Source organism: Thermobia domestica, chromosome 10 (assembly GCF_964235325.1).
Source record: "Thermobia domestica chromosome 10, izTheDome1.hap1.1, whole genome shotgun sequence".
NCBI lineage: Eukaryota > Metazoa > Arthropoda > Insecta > Zygentoma > Lepismatidae > Thermobia > Thermobia domestica.
In genome coordinates, this window is record NC_137463.1 from 193,665,261 (window position 1) to 193,684,316 (window position 19,056).

The 19,056-nt window shown below is 36.5% G+C and overlaps 1 long non-coding RNA gene across 1 annotated transcript; it reads right to left on the minus strand.

Moving 5' to 3' along the window:
• Positions 1-4,620: 4,620 nt before the first annotated feature.
• On the minus strand, positions 4,621-15,810 carry LOC145662124 (uncharacterized). The gene is made up of 3 exons (XR_014126988.1): positions 15,720-15,810; positions 12,232-12,298; positions 4,621-4,878 (listed from the first exon to the last, which is right to left on the minus strand). It is a non-coding gene; the product is annotated as an uncharacterized LOC145662124 (long non-coding RNA).
• Positions 15,811-19,056: the final 3,246 nt, after the last annotated feature.

A 19,056-nucleotide genomic window follows, 5' to 3' on the forward strand; every position in this document is an offset into this window, starting at 1 on the left:
AAAACCTTCTGTTTCTCGAAAACATTAAAATGTGGGATACGCCCCTTTTCCACTAAGCCCCTCAATTCTTTTTCTCAGTATGTGCTTTGAAAACTAGCCACATGTCGGATTACGGGGAAAAAGAATTTTATGTTGAAAATCATTGCTGTTTTCTTAGATTTTTTGAGGTTAGTCTACCTAAAGCCAAACATACCACTAACTAAAGAGTTTCAGACAGTATTGCTGAGCATGAGTAGTCGCTAATGCTCTCGCCTTTGATCCTGGGCTCGATTTCCGGCAGGGTCAGTCGGTCGAAAACGTGTAACAGCTTTTTCAGTCTAGCTATCCTAAATTAGGTTTTTCCTGGGATTTCCTCGTTCACACCAGGTAAATGCCGGGATGGTATCTAATTTACAGGCCTCAGGCCGCTTCTTTCCTTATCCGTTCCTTATATCCCTCCCCCGTACCGTGATTTGTGCTCACCGAGGATGTCATCCCTCCAACCTGACGTGCTTAAAGCCATAGATGCCGGTAATGGCCATGACTTGTATCAATAAATAAATATTGACGAGCGAGCGCTAGCAAGCGAAGTCGGATTAGAACGCCGCAATGCACGTTGTATTCGTCCATTCTAATTAATAGCAAATAGTAATTGCAAAATTTTCCATTCCGCACACGGCATTTCCAGTCTACTCAGTTCACAAATTACTCACATATCAATATCAATTATCTTTCCGCAATATGAACTCATTCCACCTCTAAACATTGTGTTTTCACGTAGTTTTGGTCCCTCGTAAACCTACAGAACCCGAGAAATATATTACATACTTCTTTCCTAAATTTTGCAAATTCAAACTCATAAAATAGGACTGCACCATCGTTTTCTACATACAGTAAACGTTATATAATTTTTAAAAATTAGTAGTACAGTCCTCTTTCTCACGCAGTCATTCATTTTAATCATAAATTACTGTTTTTATGTTCATGTATTCTACACCTGCATCAATTTATCCAGCGCCGTAACTTAGATTTTTTTCTTGAGAGGGGGGGTAAGCATTAATACGCGTATTTGGTGCTCTTAGAAAAAAGTTGTTTCTCTAATTCTTGGGCTCCCTCTTTCCATCTTTCTCTTACTCTTTATGAGCCCGGGTCGTTAGTTACACCTTTCGGACCGTTCCATACATGACAAATGAATTAAGGGAACAAGGGCCCCTAATAGTAAACTTTTTTTATTGAAATGGGCCCACGACTCATTTTTGTTTTATTTACCTTTTAGGTGTTGTTTTTTTATGTAATATAGTGGACATATTCGATGCTTCATTTATAATTTCATGTTCGTATCGTATACGGAGTAAGAAAAATTTTGTCTTAAAATGGGTCCCCTCGAACGGCGGGGATCTTCCTTGGGGAAGCATTTGCCCCCTCCCTCTTCAAGTTATGGCCCTGTCACTTATCACATACTAGGCTGGTAGCCAGCCCAAGAATCTAGGGGAAGCCCGGTAGAAGTTTGGGAGGGGGTCCCGATCCAAACGTATTATAGTTAATTCATATTATAGCTCAGCACACAAATTTTTCGTCGCCATTGGCGACTAGAAATTTAGAGCTGGCGACTAGTGTTCAGTAGGAATGGTTTCTGCCTGAACTCACAGGGCAGCGCATATTCTGTTTCGTAAGAAAATTGTCACTGAGTGAGAGAAAACACAGAATGTGAAGTCTTTCTTTGTCAAACCAAAGGCCATTTGGGGGGGGGGCAACTCAATTTGTACGTGAGAGATACTTGCGACCATTATTTTTGGATTGGCGAGTGCGTCTGACTTTGAAATTTTCCACCCTGTTATAGTTCATTTGCAAGCATATTGTGAAAATTTAGGGGACCAGTAAAAGTTTAGAGGGAGCCCGCCCCCTAGACCCCATGGATCCGGGCCTGTCACATACTAATATGATGTAGAATTTTTATGTCAATTATATATTGTGGATCTCCAAATCTTTTGTGGCGACAAATCTTTCGCGGAGCACATCATCAAATTTCGCGTGTGGAGATGCTATGTTTTCATACAAATAAACAAATATCTCTCTAAGTATATTACTTCATTAACAGATAATCATTTTTAAACATATTTTCTTTACCGGTCTGTTACTCTAGTATAAAATTAATAAGTTGACACCAAATCAGTTGCAAACACTGCTCAACTTACTATCACATTTAGTGACGTCATATTGTATGGTGCTCTGGTTTTGTCAACTTAAGATCTCCCCACCGAGCAGTGTCTCAGGCGGCAGAAGGACTACTGCCAAGATACACAGAAAATCCCGCGAGAGAACGTGTTGGTAATAACCTGCGGAAGAGACCGGCCTCAGCGCTTATCGACTTGCGTTTCTACATAAGGCGTTTCTCGCGAGACCTTCGATTTCGATTCGATATATCAAACAAATAAAGAGCAAGAGAACGTGGGCCCCATTCCGTCCCGTTCCAACTTTGGTTATTGCGGACTCTAATGCAACGCAAAACCTTTAACAAGCAATTCTAAGGTGCTACGTCTATTATTGCAAACTAATGCCCCTTTATTCCGTTACGTTGGAGCAAACCTGTACGAAATCAGACTCGTTGAGTTCATTAGAATTGAGTAGAGAATGTGCAATTTTGAGATATTGTGAGTGACATTTTCTTCTTACATTTGCAAAAATGAATGAGAGAAAATGTCAGTAAGTGGAGAATATGAACATACTATAATTCCTATTATAGAATCTTCTATGTCAGTGATCTTTTTAAAATTAATGTGTTATTAAGGAACGAAGACCAACGCCTGTGTGTTGAAAATAGAACAAACGTAGGGCAAGAAAGTTCTGCATGCATTCGTGAAAAAATTTTTTTGGGTTATTCGGGGTTGTTGACATATAAAGAGCAGCGTATGAAAAATATTTAAGTATGATTCTGCCTTTAAAGAGGAATTAAGTGACACACAAAATGACTTGATGAATGCTTGTTATGTGTTTTGAACAATATAATTAAAGACAAAATTTTACAAGCAGAGTTTGTTTCAGTACAAGTAGACTAAACAACATATGTTTCTTGTGAAGCGCAGATAATGTGATAATCCATCTTCCCAACCTGATCACATCCAATTTAAACAATTAAATTGCATTACGGCGAATTAAGATTAGCGATCAGTCACATACGTGAATTTCATTATGAAAATTGAGATCCGGATCAAATAAGTGCTGTCGATGGACTACAATTACGTTAAATTTATGTGAATTTGTCTTCTTGTGTTTCTGTATACAATATTTATGTCTAATCTGTTTTATTATTATTATTATTATTATTATTATTATTATTATTATTATTATTATTATTATTATTATTATTAGTAGTAGTAGTAGTAGTAGTAGTAGTAGTAGTAGTAGTAGTAGTAGTAGTAGTAGTAGTAGAACATTGGGCCTACCCTCTTCAAAATATCACCCTTCGCCACTGGTTGATTCACTATGGGCTACGTTATTCAAATAAAGTAAAACATTACACTGAAGTTTTTCAGACAAAATTAATTGCGTGGACAGCAAACTGTACAGCGAAAAGATGGAAAAATGAAGGGTTAACTTTAAAAAAAAACCCGCTCCAGTTGAAATTCTTATACAGACACGGACAATGACACGGAGAACCAGTCGTATTAACAAATGCTGAAACAAATCTTGAATTATTCGCTTATTCACCTAAAAATCACCTTCATTAACATGTCTGCTCACTAGGAGCGTATCCCCCAGCGTGTACGTTAACATATACTTACGAGAGAATACCTATATCTCAGATTTTGAGTACAGTTTCAAAAGTTCATTTCCGTAAACTGTAAAAGCAGTGATTACTATGCTAATTATCACAAATTAAATGCAACTTTTGAGTTGCATACACACAACCTACTAGGGAATGAAGACCACATGCTAACAAAGAGTACACTGGAAAATGAAATAACATGTTATAACAAAAATTAAAATAAGATGATAATCGATACAAATATAGAGGATGAATATGACATATCCGAACTTTGCCAAGTATGGTAGAAGAAGCTATTTGTTTACTTCTTCTTGGCCAACCGCTAAGAACATTTATAAATCTATATGTGGCTTTGTTATACGCAATTAGTACATTCAAATTCACAAACGATGACGAACTGAAGGGTACGAAGGTACAGTTGCAAGTAACAACCGTAGTCATAATAATATAGTTCTACTAAACAACGTTGAAAATAGTGGGTAATTAGGTGGTAAGTAGAAATGACCAAAACTGAACAGTTTACATCGATCATTTCGAAATACAGCTAGAAGATTAAATTTACAAGAAATAACAAAAATCAGTGAAATTTGGAGTTATACTAAGCATAGTTTGAGGGGGAAAGCGAGCATCCCCGGTGGGGATACTTCAGCTGACTTCTTTGTGGGGGGGAACAAAATGTGATTGAGGGGGAAAATCCCCCTCATCCCCCCGGTAATTCGCACCCTGCTGACAACATTATTAACTCTTACCCACAGGCTCACTACACTTTCACTGTTGGCTCTTAACAGATTCTTCAGCTGCTTCTACAAACAGAAAGAAATACTCTGACGTCAACGGTCGACTACTTCAAACAAAAATAGTTGTTTCTGAATAGTGACTGAAATGCGTGAATTTGAATCACAACCAATTGCCAAATACTTTTATTTACTTCATTTCACACAATATACAAAATACAATAATAGGTACATAAATTCATTAACCAATGATTCCTCCGACTATTCCGCCTCCATGAGTGCCAAATCCTCCGTAACCGTAAGGATAGCTGTAGCCAGAAGCTAGTCCATAGCCATGCAATCCGTACAAACCAGCGCCATAGTATCCATGAGTTATGCCATAGCCATATCCACTAGCACCTGAAAAACAAAGAAAACATTCATTACGATATTTGAAACTGAAACCGTAACTGATACAGCGAGATCCAAATCCAACTTCCGTAATTATATAAATGAATAAATAATAAAAGTGGCTGGTTTATCAACACTCAAGAGCTTTTTTAAAAAAATAAAAGTGAGTAGGAATCTTCTTTGGTCACGAAAGCAGGAAGGGGGAATGAGAAAGAAAGGATTTATTGAAACATGTATCCTAGAGAATGGTTAAGAAAGGTTCAAAGTTTTTCTTAAGAACAATACAATCCGCGTAAGGGGAGATGGAATTCCAATCATTCAAATTTCTAATTTTTTATTCAGAAACAATAATCCCAGCATGGAGATTCATTTAAGTTGAAAATGTAAATTTTGGTATTAAAATTCCGAATTGTAAACAATGGAATTTATACCTATCAATATTGTCGGAGATTCCATTCTTGAAGGAGAATTATATTAGAGGAAACTGTATCTTGGGTAAATTTCTTTTGTCTGTCTGTCGGTGTGTGTGTGTGTGTGTGTGGAGTAGGGTTTCCAGATGCCTCAGAGAAAGGGAAGCTCTTACGATTTTTAGTAGTTAAAAAACGAGATATGTGATACTGATAATTATCATATAGGTATAACATAGTCTATATGATTTCGCGTAGGGGTGAACGCAGAATAATTTGATTAGAAAATGGAGTAGTTTCATTAAAAAAAAAATGGACTACATAAAACACAAAAATGAATATTACAATTCCTGGTGTGGACATCATGTAGCTACTATTCCACGTTAAGCCGTTGGTCCTAGTATAACGTCGGCGCTGAAACAGACGCTACAGTCAAATCCATCCAATCAAATACATTAAACAAATCATTGTTGCAGTTTAACTGTATTTTAGTGAATATACCATCTCTTAACGGTCCCAAATCCTTTTTATACGACCAGAAATACTTGCAGTACATACGAAAATTCAGAAGCATTTGAAGTTCTGTTTCTATTAGTTCACAGTAGCTTTTGTTCGTAACATCACGATTGATCGACACTGCGATATGATCAAGCTGATATTGACAGACGAAAGTTAAGATGCTAAAATCAAATTATTCGTAATCACTGGTGCAATTCCCTGGCGGATGAGGGGCACATGTCCTCCAATCTTGGAACATGAGGGACTGTCCCCCCGATACTACGATTTGAAATGTGTCTCTTTTGGGGGGAGGGGGAGAAATGTGGTGATCCGACTACCATTTCATCTACATCGTCTGATAGGCTACCCGTCCACGCACCCCACCTCAAAACTGAAGACAGATTTGCTCCGCGGTTCGTAATCATAAGGTTGGGGTTGCCTGTTGTAATTTCTCTCTGAATACTGAGTTACATCGCTAGATTGCGTTGTTTATAGTGTGTGAAAAATCAGTTACTCTAACTGAAAAAAAAAAAAATGTTGCATTCACAAATCATTTTTAAAATATCCAGAAGTGAGATTTTTTTATTTAGATATCGTTTTACGGAGAAAATAAAAACGTAAAAGGTGTCATGCAGCCCTAGTGTGGAGGAAGGGAAAATAAAACCGATTTAAATGTAAAAAAATCAAGAACGCCTAGAGCAGCGTTTCCCAACCGGTGTGCCGCGAATGGGCCGCTGGTGTGCCGCGAGGAAATCGAAGCAAATTATTAATTCTATAGGAATCAAATTGCAAGACATAGGGGAAAAATGTATATTTGTATTTCACATTACTATGAACCTCTACTATAAACCTACAATTTTAAGTTTTATACTCTGTTACTTTTCTCTACATTTTTAATGTTGGAAAACGTATTTAACATTGTCATGACCATTATTGCTTCTTTATTGTTGCAGACTATTTCGTAACTTGAAATTTTAACATATCATTCAATAAATTCAATAAAGCAAATATGCATACAAATTACCTACATTTGTGTTTTAAAAGTATAGGAGATTTGTTTATTTATTCGTTATTTAGTGATCTTCCCTTTTAGTTAAAAGTTAGATACAGTTTTCGAAAGAGAAAGTGGATTTTAAAAACCCGAGTCCTATATTTCATTGCAATTGTTTTCTATTTTAAAATAAGAATGAAAAATAAGCACAATGATTTACCACAGGGGAAAATCAATGATCCAGCTTTCTTCTCTGTAAGATCAGTAATCACATAAAAATACCATGGTATTTTATATTTACAAATGAATAATAGTAATATATATATATATATATATATATATATATATATATATATATATATATATATATATATATATATATATATATAGATATAGATATAGATAGATAGATAGATAGATAGATAGATAGATAGATAGATAGATATAGATAAATAATGGCAGAATGCTTGTGATGATGATGGCGATGATGATAATCACAACTTAATAAAGAAAATTGTCTGATCGTTTTCCCCACCCACTTTGTCTAGAACTGCTACTCTCGAAGATATAAAGTAAATCAGGCAATACTACTAAATCCCCGCAAAATTAATTCGAATAAATCAAGCATGGTCATTCCGAATTCGCTTTTCAAAATCCCATATTATTCTTCAAGTACAATTCCACCCAGGCCCGTATCCAGGGGGTCTAGTGGGGCCTCCCCCCTAAATTTTTGCTGGCCCCCTAAAATTTTCACGGTAGGCTTGAAAATGAACTATAATATGGTTGGATCGGGCCCCCCTAACTTCAGCCGGTCCCCCTACATTTTTGGGCTGGCTACGGGCCTGATTCCACCCCTTCCAATTCCATTAGTTCTAATGTGAGAGGCCCGGGTTCGAGTCCCGCCGGGAGCTCATGTGGTTCGGATTCCACGTTAATCAGTAGGTCCACGTCTCATATAGCCTCGCTATGTATGAGGCTCACAGCAACTCATAATCAACATCAACAACTCCATTAGTTCCAACTTATATAATACTGTAGACTTACTTAGGTATAGGGGTGATTGCTTACAAGACAAAACAGAATTCTTATATGAGATAGAGACGAGACAAAGCACTTCCATTGGAAATACATACACTTTACAAATATTGTGAAAAAACAGTATACTAAGGCCTTCTTGGATTTTCTCCTGTTTCCTCTCACATTTTTTATCAATTTTTTTCATAATTATTCATTTTCAGTAATTATTCATCTTTATATGCCTAAAAGGCACAATCCTGAAGTTAAAGATTTGGCTTTCATGTTTACGCTGTAAATCGTATTATTGAGCCGTAAACAGGGGAGGTAGGTGTTGCATGCGTTTGTTCACACAGCAAAGGAAGTCAATCAATATAAGGTACAGCAAAGCATACGTGTTAGAATCAAGACTCAAATTGATCAATTTTCTTACAGAGTTTCGTTTAGTGGCCAAGGTGTTATCAGTTTTACCATTCTAAATATTGACATATCATAATTAGGAAAGTCTTAATTTTGATCAGAAATATTTATGCTTTCAATAGAAGATTGTGAAAACGGTGAAAGATTAAAACCAAGAAATTTTAAGTTCTTTGATGACAACCTCGTAGTGGTAACAATTTAAGAACCTAATATGTAATTAAGGGTATCTACGTTTAAATTATTATTGGAAATGGGGAGAGAAAAAGTCGTACGTATTTAAACACAACGGGCCTTATGCAGAGTTGTTTTGATGTATGATTACCGTCATACTAAAGGGTTCACTATTGCAGGAAACTATGTTAGTCGAACTCTTTAATATGGCACTAATCACGCATCAGAATGACTCTGCATAAGGCCCAATGAGTCCATCTCTGTTGGTCTAGCATGTAGCACGTATGTTTTGGTTCACGTAGTCCAAGGTTCGATTCCCAGTTGGAGAGCATTGATCTCATTACAGGCTTTGGATTCCACTTTAAACTGTAGGGCTACGACTCATATAGTATCTGTGCTGAAGAGGACGCTGAAATCCAGCAAATAACAACAATTAAACATATTTAACTGTTACGAGATGTCAAATAAAGTTTTCAAAAATAAATGAGAATATTTGAAGAGTTGTAAATTCTAGGATGTAGTTTCGATGCGTTCCAGTAAGTATATGCTGAATTAGAGTTAATAATAATAATAATAATAATAATAATAATAATAATAATAATAATAATAATAATAATAATAATAATAATAATAATAATAATAATAATAAAACAAAATCTAAGCCTTGATTATTGACTAAAGTGTTTCGAAGCTTTATTCTATTGAAATCGAATTTTTCATATTAAGTCCCACGGTATGTCTTTTAGGCTGAAAAAGACAAGTGATTAAAGAAAGTAAATGATAACAATATAATTGGTGTAATGATAAACAAAGCGAAAATACCGAGAAGACCAACATTATCCATTTCAAGCTTATATGCCTTGAGATCGAACCAGGGACCTTTCGCACCAGAGGCGAGTGCTCTACTATTGACCTGCCATACCCTCTAAAGCTTTGTTCAAAGACTAACAGAAGTCCCCGTTCTTGACACTGGGAAGATAAGTTTTAATGAGAACTACCAGGTGTGTTAGTTGAAGTTTGCCGGTTTTACCGTTAAATGTCTCTAGCAATATGTATACATGTCTATGATGCGGCATGTACGTCATTTGTTTCAGTAAACATTAACCTTCAAAGGTACACAAGTCACATTCGGCCAACAGAATAGCGTCAGAGTTGTTTACGTCAGTGAATATGGCGAGTTTCGTTCCAAGTAAATCGCATTTGCGGCATGCATTTCTGTTCTTATTTCATCAAAAGAAAAAAGCAGCTGAAGCTAATCGGTTGCTGGTAGAAACCTACGGTGAACATGCTCCAGTGATTAGAACATGCGAAACATGGTTTCGTCAATTTAAAAGTGGAGATTTCGATTTGACAGACAAGGAACATCCCGGTGCAGCGAAAAAATTCAAAGACGAGGAATTGCAGGCGTTATTAGACGAAGACCCAACCCAATCGCAAGCAACATTAGCACAAACACTAAATGTGACTCGAGGAGCAATTTCCCAACGTTTAAAAGCCATGGGAAAGATCCAGAAGTATGGAAAATGGGTGCCACACCAACTGACGGATAGACAAATGGAAAAGCGAAAAACCGTGTGTGAAATCCTGCTTCAACGGTTCGAAAGGAAATCATTTTTGCATCGAATTGTCACGGAGAACGAAAAATGTATTTATTTTGAGAACCCGAAGCGAAATAAATCATGGCTTGCACCTGGTGAAGCCGGCCCATCGACGGCAAGGCCAAATCGCTTTGGCCGTGAGACAATGCTCTGTGTTTGGTGGGACCAGTGTGGTGTGGTGTACTACGAGTTATTAAGACCTGGTGAAACAGTGAATACGGATCGCTACAGACAACAAATTATTAAGTTGAATCATGCGTTGATCGAAAAACGGCCGGAATGGGCCCGAAGACATGGCAAGGTTATCATGCAACATGACAACGCGCCGTCTCGTACCGCTAAACTGGTGCAGGACACATTAAAAACACTTAATTGGGAAATATTACCGCACCCGCTGTACTCTCCAGACCTCGCCCCGTCGGACTATCACCTTTTCACCTCGATGGGACACTCACTTGCAGAGCAGCACTTCGCTAATTTTGAAGACGTCGAAAAATGGCTCGTCGAATGGTTCGGCTCGAAAGACAAAAAGTTTTTTTGGGATTGTGTCCATGATTTGCCTAAAAGATGGGCAAAGTGTGTAGAACCCAATGGTCATTATTTTGAAGAAAGAAATTGTGAGATTCCCTGAATATTCAGTGTTTTCTGTCTCGAAAAAACCGGCAAATTTCAACTAACACACCTGGTACATCTTCACGTGTGGAGATGTTCGTGCATTATCGGCAGACTTCTGCGGGATCGAGCTCGAATAGCCCTCTATACTTTTTCTTTTTCTTTCTTTCTTTCTTTCTTTTTTTTCCTTCTATGTCAAATCTTAAGAAACGCCGGAACATGCGTTTAATTAAGATTAAGATTAGGAATTAGATTTCTCAGCTTTTGGGATCTGTAGTCATGATAGCCCGTCACATATGAGGGATAACATTTCTCAATGATCACACTAATCCGGAAAATTTAAAAGCAAGAAAGCAATAGGGAAGGAAGGAAGCGGTCTGGGACTATTATATTACGTTCCACTCCGGTATTTGCCTGGTGGGAATGAGGAAAACCCAGGAGAAACTTTTACATCTTTTCGACCGAGTGTCTCCCCCCACGAATCGAACCCGGGACCAGTGTTTCCTTCAGAAACAATGTTCTGGGGGGCACACTTAGTATTCCGGGGGAGCACTGTTGGTATTTTTCTATTTATTGTTATATTATAGACGTATTATTTTGGTTTCCTCCGGGTTGCACTCTCAGAGCTCGGGGGAGGGGGAACAGTGCCTCCCCAAAACGTGTCTGGAAGAAACATTGCCTGTGACCGCTCACACAGTTTAATTGTTTTAAATTATCTAAAAACCAAGTTTCATATCTCTAAACCTAAAGAATTCTTATTTTTTAAGTAAAAAGTTAAGTATTTTTTTTTAAAAATAAATATCAAATTTCATTTTTCTAGACCTTAGGTATCGTATTCCGAGATACGTATGAGCATCTTAGTGTGGTATACCTAACAATTTTTTTTAAAGTTTTTACGTCCCTCGGTTATGCCAGTTAGGCTAAAGGAGACGGTGATTATGAGAAATGAATGAAATGGTGGAATGAAGAAAGTGGGAGGAAACGGGAGAACCCCGAGAAAACCCACGAGCACGGTGTTTGTCCACCACAAAGTCCACACTGGACCAGCTGGGATCGAACCAGGGACTCCAAGCACTGGAGGTGAACGCTCTACCACTGAGCCACCGTGCCCCCCCCCCCGCAATTTTTTTTTATTCCTTATAGATCACATTAAAACGCTTAAACATGTTTTTAAATGAAAAGTCTAAATACAAAATTTCAAACCTATAAACTTACGGTATTCTGCAATATGAACATCTTAATTTAACAATCAAAACCTCTCATCCCTTTTTCTTACCTTCTAATTTAAATATTAAAAAAACAAACTTTAAAATATGTGAAGAGTTTAATTATATGAAATTTCATATCCGTAAACTTAAAGAATTCTAAAATGTGTACAGTGTATTATAATAACTGCAACTCGCATTCTACCCCCTTTTCGTGTCAAATTTCCAATCATCTTTCGTTAGTATTTTATCTTTCGTCACAAATTCTATGCACTGTTTAAATTTCAAGTTTCTGCCCTAAGTAGTTTTGGTCTAAGCATTGTTCAGTTAGTCAGAGCTTCTAATTTTATTATACAGATAGCCATGAACTAAAATGGCATATTTTAAAATTAATTATTTTGTATCTAAATTATTCACAGTTGTTTATATATAGTATATAAGCTTACCGATAATAGGTGAACCCAGTGCACTGACCAATAAGGCAAAGAGCACTGCTAGAGACAAAATTGCAACCTACAAGAAAAGAGACACTATTTAAATAAACAATTACTTTTAAGCGAATTAAATAAAAGTAAGTTAAATTGAGAAATCGATAAAGTTATAAATATTGAAGGAATGAAGAAATAAAAGATAAAATAAATCTAGAATCCATAGAAAGATTGCATTGTTTGTATTTGTACTATTACCAGGGCCCCCTGTACCATATATGCAACACGTGCATTTGCACGGGGCGACAAAATCTATCATAACCATATTATTTAAAATAAATATTTCTTGTTGGAAACAGACTTCATGATGATGGTAGTTAAATTTACTAAACTGACCTCTTTGAATACTACATTAATAAATCATGTTTAGGTCGCATTAGTCTAAGTTCACTTGGATAGTGCTAAAGTAAATGGTCAAAAAAAAAAATCCCAGCATGAATCGCTTGATTGTTGTTAAATACAAGAACTCAGTTATCGAAGCCAGATCGAACAGTAGCGAACACCTGCTCAATTTAGTGAGTTATCACAGTTTTGATATGGAAACTAGCCTTGTCCTTGCTGCAAACAAGTTTTTTATCATTGAAGATGGAAAATCAAGAAATAAACATAAAAGAGCTAGTTATTCATGATTGGGTAGCATACTTAAAATTGTGACTTTTAAAATTTATTCTTTCTGGAGAAAGGGGTGTGGAAAATGGTGACATTGCAAGGGCCGGTAAATTGCCTAGGGCCAGCCCTGTATATTACTATTACATAGACTAGGTCAATTTAGTCATTTCCAATAGAATGGTCTAAGACGTTACAATTTGCTGCTGTCTTTATCAGTAAACAATATGAAGAAGAGAAAAGTTGGTAGGTAAGCTGACATTGATAAAAGTCAAATGGTGAAAAGGCAAATAAGAAGGATGAAAGTATATGACAGTAAATAACAAAGAGATGATTCACAAAACAACGGTTAGACCAGCAATTATATACGGAGCACGAACATGGCCAATAAAGAAAGCAAAAAAAAAAAAAAAAAGATTCAGTTATCGAAATGAGAATGCTGCAATAAATGTGTGGAATAACAAGAAAACACAGAGTTAGCAGTGAGAGAGTAGGAAGAACAACGAAGGTTATTGACATACGTAAAAAGATCCAAGAAAAAAGACTGTCGTGGTACAATCATCTGAGAAAAACAAGCGACTATGTGGTCAGAAAAGTAATAGCAATGGAAGTAGATGGGTAAGAAATAGAGGGAGACCAAAAAGGAGACGGATGGATATTATTAAGCAAACACGCCGATCCTGGGGGGGAGGGGCAAGGGGCCAGGCCCCCTAAAGCTCATGTGGCCCCCTCATTGCATTTGTGAATATACGATATTTTGCATAATTTGAATGCAATTTGTCTTAAAATCCTCATATGTATGACCTCTGCATCTGAATCGCCCCCCCCCCCCCCAAATTTAAAGAGAAATCGGAGCTTGTTGTTAAGAATAATTTCTGGGAGAAAAGTCTAACAGAGAAGTAATTTGGAGAGCCTTTATGATAAAAGAAGACACATGAGAAACGTCGGCTCCACACAAGTGGGAAAACACAGAGAAAGAAAAAGATAATAATGGTTTGATTTTTTAGCTTAACGTCCCATTCAGCAGCGAGGCTCTATGAGACATGGACCTGCTGATTAATGTGGAATCCGAACCACATTATCTCCCGCCGGGGATCGAACTCGGGTCTCCCACGCGAAAGGCGCGTACGCTAACCAAGAATGAGGTCTGAATACTTTGGTGTGTGAAAACAGCCTCTTAAAATTGAGTCTACAGGTAGTGACATGATTAATCTGCGTATAAAAGAATAACACAGGAAAACATATTGAAGTGCATACATATTAATCAAAGTGCTCCCTAGTTAGAATACGTGCATTCGGTTCGATTCCAGTGTAGAAACCATGATTAACTGAATAGCTAAACGATTGCCGCAAATTTTGTTGATGAGAGTCAGAGAAGTTACTGAAATATCTTGAGCTGCTTCATTAGAATTTCAGACCACTCGACTATGTCAACCAGTTTCCATCGTTACGACATGGTCAATAAAAAAAATCACAAAATATATGTATCAATACGTTTGACCTTCTTCGGAGTGTATAGAACTTCTTCCAACAGGTTATCATCAATGAAGTTAAATTACTAAACTATTTTAGTAAAATATACTCACTAAAAAAAAATCAATTTTTTATTTAGTTATGCAGAATCCCGAGATGGGAAATTCTTCACAAAATTCAATTTGTTTTCTCTTACGAGACACAACTAGATTAGAAACGTGTCATAGGCGAAAAGAAAAAAAAAATGAAATGAAATCTTTGAGTTTTACGTCCCACGAAGTAGCGTCATTTCAGATTTGGCTTGGGGGGGCAAGACCCCTTGATATAAGTAAAATTTCCCGCTTTTCACTTACTTATTACAAATGCTCCTCCCTCCCCCCGAAATGATGCCCCTGGTTCCACCCTTATGCCGGTTAGGCTAAAGGAGACGGTGATGATGAGTAATGAATGAAATAGTGAAATGAAGAAAGTGGGAGGAAACGGGAGAACCCGAGGAAACCCGCGCACACAGTGTTTGTCCACCACAAAGTTCACTTGGTGGGGGCTGGGATCGAACCCGGGACCAGAGCACCAGAGGTGAACGCTCTACCATTGAGCTAACTGCGGCCCCCATAGGCGAAAAGAAAAATTATAGCGAAGCTGGTGCATATAGCTCTTAACTAATCTTAACACAGCGCTGATCTTTCAAATCCAGATACTACATAAAAGTCTTTATTTTCGCCTGAATGCTTTCAAAGTTGTAATTAAGCCTTTAAAAAAATAGCAGTGACTTACAGATCCAGGCTGCGAGGCCCTAGCTTCTCCCTTAAATCGGATCTCACTAAAAATGTTCAATTTTCATTCGGTAATTGATTGATAAATGAAATAATTTGAAATGTGTCTTTTGGTGTTGTCCACACACATATATATAACACACTCACACCCCCACCTACAGAGAGAGAGAGAGAAAGAGAGAGAGAGAAAGAGAGAGAGAGAAATACTCTACCAATTAAAATGAAACACCAAATCATTTATCAAGATATCTTTCACTTGTATCTGTAAAGGGACATGTACAGATGCTGTGAGGAATGACAACGAGATTCATGCTCAGTGAATGATGCGCTGTGTAGAGAGCGCAGATTCAGCTAGTTTCTCTTTATGAAAAAAAATAATAAATAAATAAATAAAAAAAATACTTTGGTTATATAATTGTCAGCTTCTCCTTACCCTATTTTAGCTCCTGTGCTATTCTTATTACCTCGTACCACATACGGATTTCAACGAAAATCGTAGATGAAAAATGTTCCTGATGCACTTTCGTTTTCCGTTTCCATACCTCACCAACCATAAGAAATAATGGAGCAACAGAAAGAACAATCTTTCCTTACCTTTGCAACCATGTTTTCCTGCTTCACAACTGAACGCAATCAACTTACGAAATAAACAATACAACAAGTGGCACCTTTTATTTAATCTCCAGGAATGGAACAAAAGAAAAGAAATTAGGCATTATTGAGATACTTGCATGTCCGTAGGTCAATTGAGCGTGCAGTATGGAGGGAAAACGCGTGCTGTTTTATTATTCCTGACCCTGAATTACCAGCAACTTAACTTTCAACTCAATTAATGGGTGAAAAAATATAATTCAATGTGGCTAAATTTTTTAGTCTTTCGTATGAACGCATTTCATTTCTTTTTCCTTCTTTCTCCGAGGTACTAATAATCAACAGTGTTGCAAATTACATATATTTCTTCAGAATATTATGCTTGCAAATACATAATGTAATAATGTAAATTACAAGATTGGAGATCGTACAAATAAAACACCGTTTTGTGCTGTAAATCGTATATGTGCTGGCAAGAACCAAGTATTAGTGTCACGTGTACACCACGTGAAAGAGTTTGGTTATTTATGAAGTTATATTTCCTCAATTATTAATCAAACCGGAAGTGGTAACAGACTTATATCACTTTTGGTTTTAATAAAAAGACTAGAGTGGAATATATTCTTGTGACGTTTAATCAGTTTCACAAAACCGCTTCTCGCTATCTGGCACCGTTTTTACTATATGATAATTATAGTTAAAACTTAACTTCTATTGTTTTGCTCTATGTAAAGTAATATTCAAACTGAAAGTCGTAGTGGATTTTGACCACTTTCAGTTTTAGTAGAGATATTGCAGTAGAGACAGAACATACTCGATATATCTATAATTTACTGTAGAAAACTGCTTCCCGCTATCTATCGCAGTTTTTACTCTAGAGTGATCAACGTTAAAATCGAAATGTTTAATTACTGTCACTTCCGGTTTTAATATCAGCTCCAAAAACGAACTCGATTCGTAAGTTTTGACATTTTATATTCTCATCAAATTTGATTATGATTGAGGATGTAGTTTTTTGTCTTCCGGACGGTTGGACATGGTAAATACATAAAAGACTTTTGGTAAACCAAACTTTAAAAATAAGAGAAAAACACTTGACAATTCCTTATAATTTTGATAGTATTTCACAACAAAAAGTTACATTAATAATTACAGCACAACATGATTTTGTTTAAGGAATTGGGGCGAGAAAGTTTAGTGTGATGGACCATACTTTTTTTATTTTCCTTACACTCCTGTGATTCTTCCTGTACAGAGATAGACATTTTTATCCCCTAAAGAAATTCTCGTGTGTGGGACCACATATAATCTAAGTTGAAATGAGAATGAACCAGTATGACGGTGTAAGCCACGTGAAGAAGTTTGGTTTGTCATAGTGCCCACAACATGAAAATTCAAGTTTGAGTTCTTTGCAATTCCCTTCATCCTTCATTCCCCACTCAAAAGTTTAGTAAGATGAATGAATATTTGATAATAGAAAATATGTAAGTCTTTATTTAGATTTCGCAAGTAGAATGTTATTTAGTTTCATTAGAGCATTGTATTCCACAGATAGATTAATATTTTGTATCCTGAACAGTATACTAACCTGCTAATATCAACAATACAGCGGGTAGTGTATCAAGCAAAGATTATATCTACTATTAATTACTTCCATAAGAAAACATGGGGAACCGATTTTTGATGGTCAATATCTTGAAATCAACACACTCGACCCTTAACTTTTTGACCTTTTACGAGTACATCCTGGACAAATTAGTGCGTGATCCATCAAGTAGGTTTTGAGATTTTGTGTCTCCCGAAAGGACATACAGAATAAAACCATCCTCCTTATGTTTCAATGAGTACTCACGGTTTGATACTTACAATAGGGTGACCAGATTCTGACAAGCGGAGACTAGAACAAATATAAGCCTGGATTGTCACTTTAGAAGAACTTGTAGCTATCATTAAAAAAAAAAAAATCTTGAAACCCGATCTTTGTATTTACTGTGTACATATTACAACTTCTTGAAAGCAAGAGAGGTATTTCCATTCATGCAGCACTGCACTCTAGTGGACAAATAGTGAACCTCCTCATTAAAAACGCGTATTTTGGCGCACTCCCCCTCCCTGTCTAAAAAAATCCGTTTTTTGGAAGCGGCGAAACTGGTTTTTCCTTTATGTCAGCGGGAGGGCGATAGCAGGTAGCAAGCAAGACGTCCCAGAAAGTTGCACACTGTTCAACTCATTGCAAGATGAAAAAAAAAAATTATGATCCTTTCAAGACTATGTGTACATGGTGAAATATGGTAGTTTCAAGATTTTTTTTTTTTTTTTAATGACAGCTACAAGTTCTTCTAACGTGGCAAACCCCCTTTATGTTTACATTGTTAAATATGGTATGGTTTCAAGATTTTTTATGACAGCTACAAGTTCTCGTAACGTGACAATCCAGCCTAATAGGCCTAGTATATGGTAGTTTACTGCGTCGGCAATACGCATATTCTTATCTCATTTAACGTTAACCAAAGTTAATCATTGATTTTTGTTTGAAAAAAAGAAGAAAATAAAAGTACTGAACAAAAGTATTGAAGGAATTCAATACAACTCCGAATGCTTCGATTAGTGACAAAGTGGTTTATTTTTTATGAACGTACAGTGAAATTTCGTATAGCTCTAAGGACTCTTCATTGTGGATTTTCGGAGCGTGGGATAATTTTAAGGAACGGGGGGAAAATTTAGACTGGTAAGAGGAGCTATTTAACTTGGGTAGCATCACTATCGTAACTCTAAGAAGAAACCTTTCCTGCTTTAGCGACATCTAACAAGGCTTTCTTAATAAAAACAATTTATTGCAAAACATTTTGTTCTCCTTCCTAATCTTTTGAGGAGTGTTGGAAAAAAACAGTGGTTCATCATTTAACAAAAGATTGAATGTGATTCAAAATTTTGTGAATAAAGAATGAAGCATTAAAAATGTTGCAAATAAGTTAGCTCAGGACATTTCGCAGAACATTTTTTTAAAAAACAAGGACATTTCTCGGATTTCTAGGTGTCTTCGCAACACACAGGACAGTTATTTGAAAAGCAGTACTGTACTGCGGAAATCAGTACGTCTGGTCACCCTAATTTAACAATATACGTAAGTTGCAACTTCTCATATTCTATTCCATTTTTAAAAAAAAAATAGATTCAATAGAACAGCGATTTCTTCATTAGGAATCTCTTACAGAAATGCTTAAGAGCCACTGAAAGGGTACAAGTTTTGAACAAAATTCAAACTAAGCATTGAGATTTTGCTTTTCCGTTTCAATTGAGTTTAGTAATATTGGTTACAGAAAAGAAACAGAGAAATATT